This window comes from Salvia hispanica, chromosome 6 (assembly GCF_029641045.1).
Source record: "Salvia hispanica isolate PSC_SH4W2 chromosome 6, Shi_PSC_v1, whole genome shotgun sequence".
NCBI classification, from domain to species: domain Eukaryota; kingdom Viridiplantae; phylum Streptophyta; class Magnoliopsida; order Lamiales; family Lamiaceae; genus Salvia; species Salvia hispanica.
The window spans coordinates 9,248,878-9,263,191 of NC_142697.1; the positions used below are offsets into that span (position 1 = coordinate 9,248,878).

General features: G+C 43.1%; 1 long non-coding RNA gene across 1 annotated transcript; it reads right to left on the bottom strand.

Moving 5' to 3' along the window:
* Window positions 1–4,480: 4,480 nt before the first annotated feature.
* On the bottom strand, window positions 4,481–6,243 carry LOC148923173 (uncharacterized). Its single transcript, XR_016132617.1, has 3 exons — window positions 4,988–6,243; window positions 4,810–4,877; window positions 4,481–4,733 (listed from the first exon to the last, which is right to left on the bottom strand). It is a non-coding gene; the product is annotated as an uncharacterized LOC148923173 (long non-coding RNA).
* Window positions 6,244–14,314: the final 8,071 nt, after the last annotated feature.

The window sequence follows — 14,314 nt, forward strand, 5'->3', positions numbered from 1 at the left end:
GATTAATCATCGAGTTCTTAGTACAAGGCAATCACGAAGGGCATAGTTGTTTGGACTTTTCGCACTTGTGTGCCGCCGGTCACGAGCTGCTATGGGATGGATCGTTACGCTATATACATAGAATGTAGGCCACAAAAAGAGAAATGTAAAGGAATCTTATATACGTACAGACCTAATGACTTTTCGTTGTGCAAGACTTATTTATCTAAGTGATTAATCGTTTGGGGCACAAATAACAAAGTGAACTAGGAGAGCCACGAGGAAATGGAGATCAAGATCATCGTTAGGTAACGAAATCTAGTGAAAATATGAACACTCTCATAGATTACGTTTTAATGAACGGATGTCTTCGACAAGAGGAAAATCATCTGAGATATGGCGCAATAAAACCAACGAATGAAGGAACGATCGGGAAAACGAAAACGTACTTCAAATGAGAATAAGAAGCAACAACTTGCCCCAAAACCATCGCAGAATGGCGGTAGAGAAGCCGATCTCAATAAGAAGGTTGAGTACCGACCTAAGGCCCATCCCCGCGCTAAGTGGTCAAGAAACCACCGTGGAAAGTGCATAGTTAGGACACATAGGTGCCTTAATTGTGGCAGAAGCGGACATTTCTCCAGGGAATGCTGTACAAGAATACTAGGACAGGAGGGAGGCAGGACTATTAAGGGCAGCGTCCGTAGTTGCGGGCACTTCAAGCTGAGCCAAGAAGAAAGACAGTCCTAATCACCATATCACCAGCGGCAGCTACGCCAGAGGTTTCCCACTCAGACTATAGTTACTGCACCGAGGCAGAAACAGCCTAAGATTGAGCAGGGAACCAAGAGCAAGACAATTTAGCAAGTATGGGAACTCTCCTCAACATACCTATTGTCATTCTTTCATGTCAGCACCTTGCGTGGATACTTTAGAATTGCCTACTGATGAAATCGAACATAAGATGAGGGTGTTCTCACCCATAGGAGGCCTTAAAGATACCTCACGAACTTGCTCGAACGTAGAATTCACTATGGGAAACCTTAAGTTAGTGGCTCACAATTTACATGTAACGTTGATGTGGAACGTCGACATCATATTGGGAATGGATTGGTTAGCCGAGAACTACGCTACCATTCTTTGTAAGGAAAGGCAGATCTCTGTGCAATACCCAGGGAAAGAACCCACAATCTTTCACGGAATATCCGTGAGGCGACGAAAGTCCATAGATTCTGCGCTACAAGCGGCCACTATGATAAGGAAAGGATGCTCTGCATACCTCGTTTATCTGAATGGAGAAGAGAAAGAGGACCGTAAGATTGAGGATGTAGAAGTGGTACGAGAATTCCCAGATGTCTTTTCGGACGCACTACCAGGATTGCCGCCAGACAGGCAATTAGAATTCACAATCGATCTCGAACCAGGATCGGCCTCGGTATCGAAGGCACCATACAGAATGGCGCCTAAAGAGTTAGAAGAACTCAAGATACAGCTACAGGAATTACTAGACCTCGGTTTCATCCGACCCAGTGTGTCACCATGGGGCGCACCAGTGCTCTTCGTGAAGAAGAAGGACGGAACACTGAGAATGTGTATCGACTACCGAGAGTTGAACAAGCTGACGCTCAAGAACAAGTATCCTCTACCAAGGATTGATGACCTTTTGACCAACTTCGAGGGGCGGGTGTATTCTCGAAGATGGACTTGAGATCAGGCTATTACCAACTGAAAGTCCGACATGATGATGTACCCAAGACGGCGTTCCGCACTAGATGCGGCCATTACGAATTCACTGTAATGCCTTTTGGACTTACAAATGCCCTGGCAGTGTTCATGGACTTAATGAACCGCGTGTTCCATCCATACTTGGACAAGTTCGTCCTAGTCCTTATAGATGATGTACTAGTCTATTCGAAGAACGAGAAGGAACACGAGAAACGTCTGAGAACCACCTTAGAGACGTTGAGAGCCGAGAAACTCTATGCTAAGTTTGGAAAATGTGAGTTCTGGCTTAACAAGGTGAACTTCCTTGGACACATAGTAACGGCAGAAAGGACCCGAGTGGACCCTGCAAAGGTGGAAACAGTACAACGTTGGCAGTCACCAACAACGCCTAATGAGATTCGAAGTTCTTAGGTTTGGCTGGATATTATCGAAGGTTTATTGAAGGATTTTCTAAAATAGCCAGACCACTGACTCAACAGCTCAAGAAAGGAGCTAAGGTCAATTGGACGCCGGAGTGCGAAGCAAGCTTCCAACTATTAAAAGAAAAGTTGACCACCGCACCAGTCCTAGCCGTGCCAGCACCAGGAGCAGGCTATGTAGCGTACACCGATGCATCAAAGATTGGACTTGGATGCGTACTGATGCAGAATGGCAAGGTGATTGCGTACGCGTCACGCCAACTCAGGCCACATGAGCTAAATTACCCCACTCATGACCTTGAACTAGCAGCAGTGGTACATGCCTTAAAGATTTGGAGACATCACCTCTACGGAGTTCGATGTGAGATCTTCACGGACCACAAGGGCCTTAAGTACTTCTTCGAGCAGAAGGATTTAAACATGCGACAACGCAGATGGCTCGAATTAGTCAAGGATTATGACTGTGGTATAAATTACCACCCAGGCAAGGCCAATGTAGTGGCAGATGCCTTGAGCAGGAAGACTATGCCCCAAGTGGCCACCTTCCTCACACAGAATGAGGAGCTCATACGGGAATTTGCTAAGATGCGGCTGGAGGTAGTAAGAGCACCAGAGACGGTGGAAGGTAGGATCGCCCCTTTAGTGATTGAACCAGACTTAAGGGCCATAATTGTTGAGGCTCAAAGGAGTGATGAAGCATTAGAGAAAGTTCGTCTTAAAGTGAGGTCGGGAAAAGAGGTGAGTTATCATGAAGAAGCGGATGACGCCCTCACTTTTGAAGGGAGATTATGTGTACCCGATGACGAGGTTCTCAGAAATGAGATCATGAGCGAAGCGCATGAAACACCCTATACTGCCCACCCAGGAAGTACGAAAATGTATCAAGATATGAAGAAGCAGTTTCGGTGGGATGGCATGAAGAGGAGCATAGCGTCGTTTGTAGAAAGGTGCCTAGTATGTCAACAAGTGAAGGCTCTACATCAACGACCCTATGGGAAATTGCAACCCCTAGAAATCCCCGAGTGGGAATGGGAACACATTGCTATGGACTTCATGACAGGGTTGCCAAGGTCACAAAAGCGCGCACTTCGTGACAGGATTGTTATTTGGGTGATTATAGATCGCCTCACCAAAAGCGCGCACTTCGTGACAGGATTGTTATTTGGGTGATTATAGATCGCCTCACCAAAAGCGCGCACTTCGTACCAGTTCGTATTACTTACGAATCGAACAAGTTAGCTCAAATCTACGTGCAAGAGATCATACGATTACATGGAATACCGGTGACGATCACATCAGACCGTGATACGAAATTTACTTCTAGATTTGGATAAGCCTGCAGCAAGAGCTAGGCACCAGATTGAATTCAGTACGGCATTCCATCCACAGACTGATGGGCAGTCTGAGAGGACAATCCAGACCTTGGAAGATATGCTGAGAGCCGTAGTGCTCAACCGTGGAGGAAACTTGGAGCTAGTACTACCATTTATAGAGTTTGCTTACAACAACAGTTGTCAGCATCTATAAACATGGCCCCAAATGAAGCATTGTATGGAAAGAAATGTAGACCACCGCTTTACAGGAATGAAGTCGGAGAGAGAAAGATACTCGGACCGGATTCTGTAAAGGAAATGATAGAGATTGTCCGTCAGATCCGTGAGAGAATCAAGGAAGCTCAAGATAGGCAGAAGTCTTACGCGGATGCTCGCCGAACCAATCTGCAGTTCAAGGCGGGAGACAAAGTTTTTCTGAAAGTATCTCCGTCTAAAGGGATTACGAGATTCGGCGTCAAGGGCAAGCTAAGGCCACGTTTCATCGGACCCTACGAGATTCTAGAAGAAGTGGGTCCTGTGGCGTACGGATTGGCACTCCCACCGAGTTTCGGGAATGTACACAATGTCTTTCACGTATCACAATTGAGGAAATACGTGTTCGACCCGAAACACATAGTCCACCAAGAGGAAATGGTTTTGGAACCAGACTTAAGCTATGAAGAGAAGCCAGAGGAAATATTGGATAGGAAGGTCAAGGAACTGAGGAACAAATCTATTGTAACGGTGAAAGTTTTATGGAAACACCATGGTCACGAGGAAGCTACGTGGGAATTTGAAGACAAGATGAAGGAAAGGTACCCAGAGCTGTTTGAGTAACATAAGCAAAATTTCGGGACGAAATTTTTGCTAAGGTGGGTAGAATGTAATACCCGCTCTTTGTTACCTTTTCTTTAAGACTAATGTCAACCTAGAGAAATGTTTGTTGTTTTCAAATCAGAAATATTAGTCGATGGTCTTGCTTGGTTGCTAATTTGAAGAGTGTCGATCAAACTAAAACAGATTTTCGTATATACGTGTGAAATACAATAAACGTCAAGAAATAAAAATGATTTACACATGTGTTGACAAAAAAAAAAAAAAAGAATTTAAGAATACAAATATACAAAGAGTTGGGCCTCGACTCTCGAACACGAGATTTCTTTCGGCCCAAAGACTTAGAGGGCAGCCCGAAGGCCCGTGCAGCCAGCCCGACTGCCTCGTCTCGATCCCAGGCCACATCCCCAATTTTTTTTTAAAAAAACCCTTTTCCTTTATCTGCCATTAAACCTGCAAGAACCTACAAAACTAATAAATATTTTAGATTACTTTTCCCAACATCAAACCAAACAAGGAAGGAGGCATCCTTTCTTTACCAAAGGAGGTCTAAATGATCCCAAAATGGGAGGTACACTCCTACACAGCCAATGCACCAAACCGAGAGCTGTATGTGAAAACAAAAATTCTTAAAACTTAGGAGTACAAGGCTGCAAACCTGTGTACTAAGTAATAAATGAATGAAGGGACAACTGAGATAAAACATTTAGAATTTACCTCTCATTGCTGCCAAGAATTTGAGACTTGCCTCTTTTGGAGTGGCAACCTATCCTTTGACCGATACCTTGCTGATCAGCTAGCCCAAAACGTGTCCCTCCAGCTGCGCCAAATCAGCCCAAACCGAACAGCCACCTGCTTCCCCTGCACATCAAACAAAGTAACCTAATGAAGGTAGTACTTATGTTTCAAGAAAGAGACAAAGGAAGTAAACTAAAGGTGCCATCTGCAGCATGAAAACAAAGAGCTTTGACAGCCATTTAAGGCCTCACGAGTACACCACACTTCGCCTATATAAACCACCATAAACCGCCCCTGACTCCCTCCCCAGAAACCACAAATTCACTCACAATCAAGGAGTGCAGCAAGGAATCGGGAGGAGCAAGAAGGCGAGGAGGGGCAGCGGCAACACGGAGAAGCAGCCGTAAAACGAGAATCGCAAAGGAGAGGTATTCCATAGCCCACCCTCACCAATGCATCATGATAGCCAATCATAGATAATCAAGAACTTAGAACTATAGGTGCTCAAAAATCCAATGTGAACTTAGCAATATCGACTGATAGAACCCATACTTTGAGTAAGAATACAAACCAACACAGTAGGCCTCATGTACAAGTTTTGATATCAAAGTTTTCCCCAATTAAATTACTACCCAAGATGGTTTCAACATCACACAGTAAGATACACTAAGACTTCATCTTTGAAACATAGTATTGTTACAAGGAAATAAATGAGAGGAAAAAAAACTTAGCTTTGGAGCAAGGAGTGATGGGAGAGCTGCCGGACGGCGAGCTGCGATGACGGCGGTAGAGAATTCGCCGGAGGGAGCCAGGAGAACGCCGGAGGCAGGGAGAAAGAGAGGCGATGCCTCCTTCCTGTCGGCGACTCCGCTAATAAAGATGAGGCGACGGCGGGCTGGTCTTCAAGGCGGGCCAAGCCGCGTCTACCTCAGCCGGAGACGTCGGCGACGGCGCTGAATCGCCGAGAACGAGCAAAGGATGAGCGGAGAGGGGAATTTCAGAGGCGCGGCGTAGCAGCCGAAGGAGGGAGAGATTAGAAGGGAAGAAGGAGAGAGAGAGTTGGAGCAGCGGCGACGGCGGAGCTCGCCGCGCGATAACGGCGACACAGGCGCGCCGTCGATCCAGAGCTGGAGCCGGCGACGAAGGGGGGGGAGATGCGCCGTCGTTCCTCTCCAAAGCAAGGATTAGGAATTGGGGTTTTTGATTTTGATTTTGGGGATTTTGTGTTTTGAGAGAGAGAGGCCGATAGTTTTGAGGGAGGAAGAAATTGGGCCTCTTTCATTTGGGCCTCTCCTTTTCTTCTTTTGGGCCTCTATAAATTAAATGCATGGGCTAAGGTTTTGTTAATTAATGGACCAATTCTTTAAATAATCTAAGGAGTTGGGCTAATAATTAAAATAAAATGGGAGTTTGCTCTAGCCTAATTAAATCATGAGCCCACCTATGTTGCTAAATCAAATAATTGAGGTTAAGTAATGGTCCGCTAAATTTTTTTCACGATGATAAATTTAATTCCCAGACTTTAGTATTAGCGCTCGAGTAATTTATGGTGCGAAATGATGAAAAGACCTCGAGTCTATTTTAGTACTCAGGGACTCTTTTTTATGAATTAAGGAAAAGGAATAAAATGATCACGCACTTAGGATGCATCCACGTTTAAGCTTAATTGATTTATCAAAGTCTAATTAAATATTATGCTATTTCCTAAAGGGGCGTCTACGAACGTCATCTAAGGCCAAGTTAAGGAAATTACGGAAAGAGCTTTAGCTTTTGAGGTGGGCATTTCTTTCAAAATGTGATTTCAGTATGAAAATGTGAATCTTTGCTCAAGTATGTTGTCATGCCATGTTTTGTTTTATGATTACCTATCTGCTTGGCTATGCCAAATCAAGTTAAATCGAATTCGGGTCCCAGTAGGGCCGCAAACCCTACTCGGACTAGTGTACACATAAGGGGACCGTGAGCTAACAAAAGGGGTTGGCCGGTCCAGTGACCGTCGTGGAATGTGGCCACATTCCCGGTTCACATCAGTTTCAGATATGGTATATCTATGTTATGTGATTGCGCAATCAAATCTTTACTAAAGGAAAAGTATTTTAGTGACTCGGGTCTTTTTAAGTAAAACCCCGTGATCACTCAACTCTGGCATTGACAATTAAAGATAAAACCATTTTTGGCAATGTGCCCACTGAGTATATCAAATACTCAGCCCTGCATGTTTTTTTTTTTTTAATGTGCAGGTTGAACGTGTACGAGGAGGCGAAGGTGTTGGGACAAGACTTTTAAATAAGTAGTTAGGTAACCCAAAGTAGCATGTCTTCATACGTGCTATTTTGTCTTGGACTCTTCCGCTGCAAATCTAGAATTATGTGCTAGAAAGCTATGAACTTAGTCTTGATACTCTGAACACGTTTTGACTATGAACCCATATGCCTTTGATACTATTGATTTAAGTGATTTCATCCTTTTATTGTTGTCCCTTGATTATTGAGAATTTTTAGTCGCGAAATAGCTACGCTCACTAGCACTAGGGAGTTGTGGTCGTGACACAATTTATTAATTTTGCTGTTGTAAGATTTTGAAAAGTTTTATGGTTAATCTACTCAATTTCCTTACATAAGTTTATGACAAATAGTAAAATCTTCTGTTTGCAGTGCAATAAAATCCGTCAAGATGTCTTTTAATCCTCTTTCTGCCATTCTCAAAGAAAACAAACTCGAAGGCCAAAATTACATCGAATGGAAACAAAACTTGGATATCGTTCTCACAGCCGAAGAGTACAAGTTCGTGCTCACTACTCCACGCCCAGCTGTGCCGGCTGCTAATGCCAGCCAAGCATTGCGAGATGCGCATAGACGGTGGCATAAGGCGAATGAGATGGCTAAGTGCTATATGTTGGCTTCTATGTCATTAGTACTCAAGCATCAGCATTCTGCCATGGAAACTGCCGCCGAGATCATGACAAATCTCGCAAATCTTTTTGGTACTCAGAATCGAACGGCTAAGTCTCAAGCTTTTCGGAGTATCATGACGAAGTCTATGAAGGAAGGCTCGTCTGTGAGGCAACACGTCCTCGAGATGATGAGTCACCTCAACCAAATTGAGGTATTGGGAGGGACGATCGATCCCGAGTCCCAGGTTACTATTATCCTTCAGAGTCTTCCCCCTAGCTTCCAACAGTTCAAGCTCAACTTCGAGATGAACAAGCGGAATTACACTTTGGCAGAGCTGCTGACTGAACTTCAGTCGGCGGAGGACCTCATGGTTCAAGCTAAGGTAGCTATGATGAGTTTGGCACCTAATTCCTCTGGCTCTAAGCCTAGAAAAGGAAAGAAAAAGGCACCGAACCCAGTGGCAGCTAAGAATGCTAAGGGAAAGAAGAAACAGCGGGGTGACAAGAAGCAAACAGGAAAGTGCTTCAAATGTGGAGAGAAAGGTCATTGGAAGCCAGATTGTCCTAAAAAGGGCAAGGCTACAGGTATGCACCATGCTCTAGTAGTCGAGTCATGTTTGGCTTCGACATCTACTCATACTTGGGTTATTGATACTGGAGCAACTGATCATATATGTTTTGATCCTGACTTAATGCAGGTGACAAGACGGCTACATGATCGTGAGATCGAAGTCCAGCTGGGCGACGCTACGAAAGTGGCGGTCGTTGCAGTGGGAGACGTTTATTTACGTTTTTCTAGTGATAGATTTTTTATTTTGAAGAATGTTTTGTTGATACCCTCTTTTAGAAGAAATTTAATTTCAGTTTCTAAATTGTCTTTTGATGGATATTCGATTTCTTTTAATGACAATTGCGTTATTAAGAAAGATGGTTCTTATATCTGTCGTGGTATCATGGAAAATAATCTGTACACGATCACTTCTACACAATTTAATCAACGCAAATCTGAACTCAATGCTACATCGAAAATTTCTAAGAAAAGAAAAGAACCTTCAAGTTCAATGAATGATACGTACTTATGGCACCTACGACTTGGTCATGCCAACGAAAGAAGGATTCATACGATGGTTGATCAAGATCTTATTAAAGGTCTTGAGAAGGAACCGTTTTCGAAGTGTGAATCCTGTCTCGAAGGCAAGATGACTAAGAGACCTTTTAGGTCAAAGGGGAATAGGGCCAAGGAAGTACTTGAGCTCATTCATACTGATGTGTGTGGACCAATGTCAACCGAGGCAAGGGGCGGCTATCGATACTTTGTCACCTTTATAGATGACTTCTCGAAAGTTGGATATGTCTATTTGATGCGCTACAAGTCTGAAACTTTTGACAAGTTCAAGGAGTTTAAGGCTAAAGTAGAGACGCGTCATGGCAAGACTATCAAATGCCTGCGATCTGATCGCGGAGGCGCGTACCTAAGTGCCGAGTTTTTGGAGTACTTATCAGTGGCGGGAATTCAATCCCAAACGACTGCGCCGGGCACACCCCAGCAGAATGGCGTAGCTGAAAGAAGGAATAGGACCTTATTAAATATGGTCCGCTCGATGATGAGTTATGCACGGTTACCTGTTTCGTTTTGGGGGCATGCGTTGCTTTCCGCAACTGATCTCTTAGACCACTTACCTTCTAAATCAGTTCCTACTACCCCATATGAGTTGTGGAATGGGCGAAAACCCAATCTAGAACATCTCAGAGTATGGGGGTGTCCGGCTCATGTATTGGAAAAGGATCCAACTAAGCTGGAGTCTAGGACTGAGGTTTGTGTGTTTATAGGATACCCTAGAGGAACGAAAGCTTATGAATTCTATAGTCTCAGAGATCAGAAAGTGATTGTGAGCACTCATGCCACATTCTTAGAGGAAGACTATGTAATGAATCATAAGTCCAGCAGTGAGATGGCTCTTGAAGAGCTAACTCAAGTCACAACTTCCATTAACCAAGAACAATCACCTAGTGTAACAACAATTCCAGAAATTTCAACTAATACTCCAGATATTGTAGTGCCGCGCCGCAGTGGGAGGGTCTCTCATGAGCCCGATAGATACATTGGTTTGGGTGAGTGCATGGATCACTCCTCGGACAGCAATGTACTTGATCCCTGGAATTTTGCAGAGGCGCAGGCAGATGTCGATCATTGCGAATGGGTGAAAGCAATGGATTCGGAACTACAATCAATGGTAGACAAAGACGTCTACGATTTATCTGTCCTACCCGAAGGCTGTACTGCCATTGGGAGCAAGTGGATATATAAACGTAAACGTGGACCCGATGGACGAGTTAAAGTCTTCAAGGCAAGACTAGTGGCTAAGGGGTATACCCAAAAGGAAGGCATCGATTACGATGAGACCTTCTCCCCAGTGGCCATGCTCAAATCGATCCGTATACTTTTGTCTATAGCAGCTTACATGGATTGGGAAGTATGGCAGATGGACGTTAAGACTGCGTTTTTAAACGGGAGTCTTGAGGAGACCATCTACATGGAACAACCCGAAGGCTATGTGATAAAGGGCAAGGAACATATGGTTTGGAAGCTTAAGAAGGCCATTTATGGCCTCAAGCAAGCGTCTAGATCATGGAACCAGTGTTTCGATCAAACCGTTCAAAAGTTTGGATTCGAAAAATGCCCTAATGAAAGCTGTGTGTATAAGAAGATTGAAAAAGGAAATGTTGTGTTCTTAGTTTTGTATGTAGATGACATTCTTCTAATTGGAAACAATAAAAAGATGTTGTCATCAGTGCGAACTTGGTTGTCCCGCCAGTTCGAGATGAAAGATATGGGAGATGCGGGACACATTCTCGGTATCAAGGTTCTTAGGAACCGAGGTAAGAGAATGTTGTTCTTGGTTCGTTCGAATTTGCCACAGCACCAGAATTGTCACAATAAATGGTGATGCTCTTGGGCAGATTCCTAAGTCCATAAGAAAGTTCTTGAGCCATACAGCCTCTTTTGCAGCCTCCGAAGCGGCCACATATTCGGCTTCCATGGTAGAGTATGCAATAAATTTCTGCTTTACACTCTTCCAAATTACGGCTCCACCTCCTATGGTAAACACATAACCAGAAGTAGATTTCCTCGAGTCTTGATCAGCTTGAAAGTCTGAATCAGTATATCCCAGATGACAGAGCTCGCCTTCTTTGTAAACTAGAACATAGTCCTTAGTCCGTTTAAGGTACTTGAGTATGTTCTTTACTGCAGTCCAATGTCCTTGGCCCAAATTTGATTGATATCTTGCTACCATGCCAACAGCAAAGCAAATATCAGGCCTTGTACAAAGCATAGCATACATGAGACTACCAACTGCCGAAGCGTATGGTATCCTTCTCATCTCTGCTATCTCAGATACTGTCTTAGGACACATCTCTTTGTTAGAGTTTGTATACTAGAAATCACGTTTCGAGTGATTGAATACTGTAAAACTCTTATTTTATTTTCCAATGAATAAAACAGATTATTTTTGTCATAATGTTGTTATGTTTTACATTTAATGGATGTTAATGCATGTTTAAATGTATAAGTTAACTTAACGAAGTCTAAGTCTTTGTTTCAGTAGACCGGTTGTGGGCGTCGTCCACTTTAAGGTAATACGGTCAGTTCTAAACAAAGAAAAATATGAATTTCACAACCTAGATGGAATTGGACTATCCATCGAGAAAGGTTGCAATGTCAGTCCGCATATTTCTAAGCCTTACTGAAATAAGATGACATTGGTGTGGTATAGCACTGAACGGATCTAACAGCAAGACTTGCCTTAGGCTATCTACTGAAAGGTGAGGTCTTGATAAATATTTGTTTCTTAATCAATGTAGGTTAGCATTGAGCATACGGTATTGATTATGCACTACTTTGACTTATCAAATGGTGCGGGTTTTTCGTAACCCAATTATCCTGATATATTGGGTAGTGGTGATCGATACCTAGCGGTGCTAGGATTGCTATTATATTGAATCGTGCACGAGCTGAGTCTCGTTTGATAATGTCCTCAAGAGGAGCGCAAAACAAGGTTTTATTATTCGGAACCTAGCTAGTTGGAGTGTGATTACTCTATGAATAATAAATAAGCGTTTCATGCTAAGTCCACTCTTGGAATTAATAAGAAGTTAATTAATTAAGTCAATAGCAGACATTAATTAATTAATGGACATTTTAATCTTAAGCACGGGAAATGAAAGTTAAACGGAAACCCGGATTACTTATAATTTCGGATTTGGATGGGGAGAGTTCAATATTACTTCTGTAGTGGCTGCTCGTAATATTCCAATTATAACTTATATTAAATTGTGGGTTCAATTTAATTAGTGAAAAGTAAATTGGATGAGCCCATATCCAAAGCCTTCCATAGATCCCTGTCTGGGCCCAAAAGGAACTTAATATAAATAGGAGAATAAAGGAGACAGAAATAACACAATTCAGATTAGTGTAATTTTCGAAATTCCTCTCCTAAGCTGAGGAGATTTTCGAAATCTTCTCCTATTCCAAAAAGGATTTCTTCTGTCTTCTTTATTTAAGTCCTAGTATTGTAGTAAGATCAGCCCACACTGATATTGGGATACAGTTCGGGAACCAGAGAGAAGATTTGTGGTTTAGTACTCAAAGCATCACGTGGAGAAGAAGCTAGCCATCTTCAATTCTTTGGAGAATTAATTAGGTATTTTTCTGCTCCGTAGAAAAGCATGTTTTAGGTTTCAATATTCTTAAAGCATGATTAATTCAAGTTATGAGCATGATACATGTGATAATTACGCGAATAGGTTTTGTCTAAATAATCTGCTAAATAGATCTGATTATTATGTGATTTATATTGCATGCGCTTCCACTGCCAGCACCTGCATCTCTTGAGATAAATGGATGCCATGTCTAAAAGGTAAGAAACCTTTCTTGGCATCTTGCATGCTAAAACGACTAAGTACAATGTCGATGTAAGGCTCTTGAGATAAGCACAACATCCTTTTCTCACGGTCCCGTAGGACCTTGATACCTAGAATGTGTCCCGCGTCTCCCATATCCTTCATCTCGAACTGGTTTGACAACCACGTTCGTACTGATGACAACATCTTTTTATTGTTTCCAATTAGAAGAATGTCATCTACATATAAAACTAAGAATGCCACATTCCCCTTCTCAACCTTCTTGTACACGCAGTTCTCGTTAGGGCATTTTTCGAATCCAAACTTGTGAACAGTCTGATCGAAACACTGATTCCATGATCTAGATGCTTGCTTGAGGCCATAAATGGCCTTCTTAAGCTTCCAAACCATGTGCTCTTTGCCCTTGACGGCATAACCCTCGGGTTGTTCCATGTAGATGGTCTCCTCAAGACTACCGTTCAAGAACGCGGTCTTAACGTCCATCTGCCACACATCCCAATCCATGTAAGTTGCTATAGACAATAGTATCCGGATCGGTTTGAGCATGGCCACTGGGGAGAATGTCTCGTCGTAATCGACACCTTCCTTTTGGGTGTACCCCTTAGCCACTACTCTTGCTTTAAAGACTTTAATTCGTCCATCGGGTCCACGTTTACGTTTGTATATCCACTTGCTCCCAATGACAGTACAGCCTTCGGGTAGGACAGATAAATCATAGACATCTTTGTCTATCATAGATTGTAGTTCTGAATCCATTGCACTTACCCATTGGCAATGATCGACATCCGCCTGCGCCTCTGCAAAAATTTCAGCGATCTAGTACATTGTTGTCCGAGGAGTGATCCATGGATTCTCCCAAACCAATGTACCTTTCGGGTTCATGAGAGACCCTCCCACTGCGGCGCGGCACTACACAATTAGGTGTAGAAGTTGAAGGTTCAGGAATTGGTTGTACAATAGGTACTTGTTCTTGGTTAATGGAACTTGTGACTGAAGTGAGCTCATCAAGAGCCACCTCACTGCTGGGTTTATGATTCATAACAAAGTCTTCCTCTAAGAATGTCGCGTGAGTACTCACAATGATTTTCTTGTCTCGGAGACTATAGAATTCATAAGCTTTCGATCCTTTTGGGTATCCTATAAACAAACATACCTCTGTCCTTGAGTCCAGCTTAGTTGGATCATTTTCCAAAACATGAGTTGGACACTCCCATATCTTGAGATGCTCTAGATTGGGCTTGCGCCCATTCCACAACTCATATGGAGTGGCAGGAACAGATTTTGACGGTAAATTGTCTAAAATATGGCTCGCGGAAAGCAAGGCATGTCCCCAAAACGAAATAGGCAGTCGTGCATAACTCATCATCGATCGGACCATGTTTAACAAGGTCATGTTCCTTCTTTCAGCTACGCCATTCTGCTGCCCAGCGCAGTCAGTTAGGATTCAATTCCCTCTACCAATAAGTAGTCCAAAACTCGGCACTGAGGTA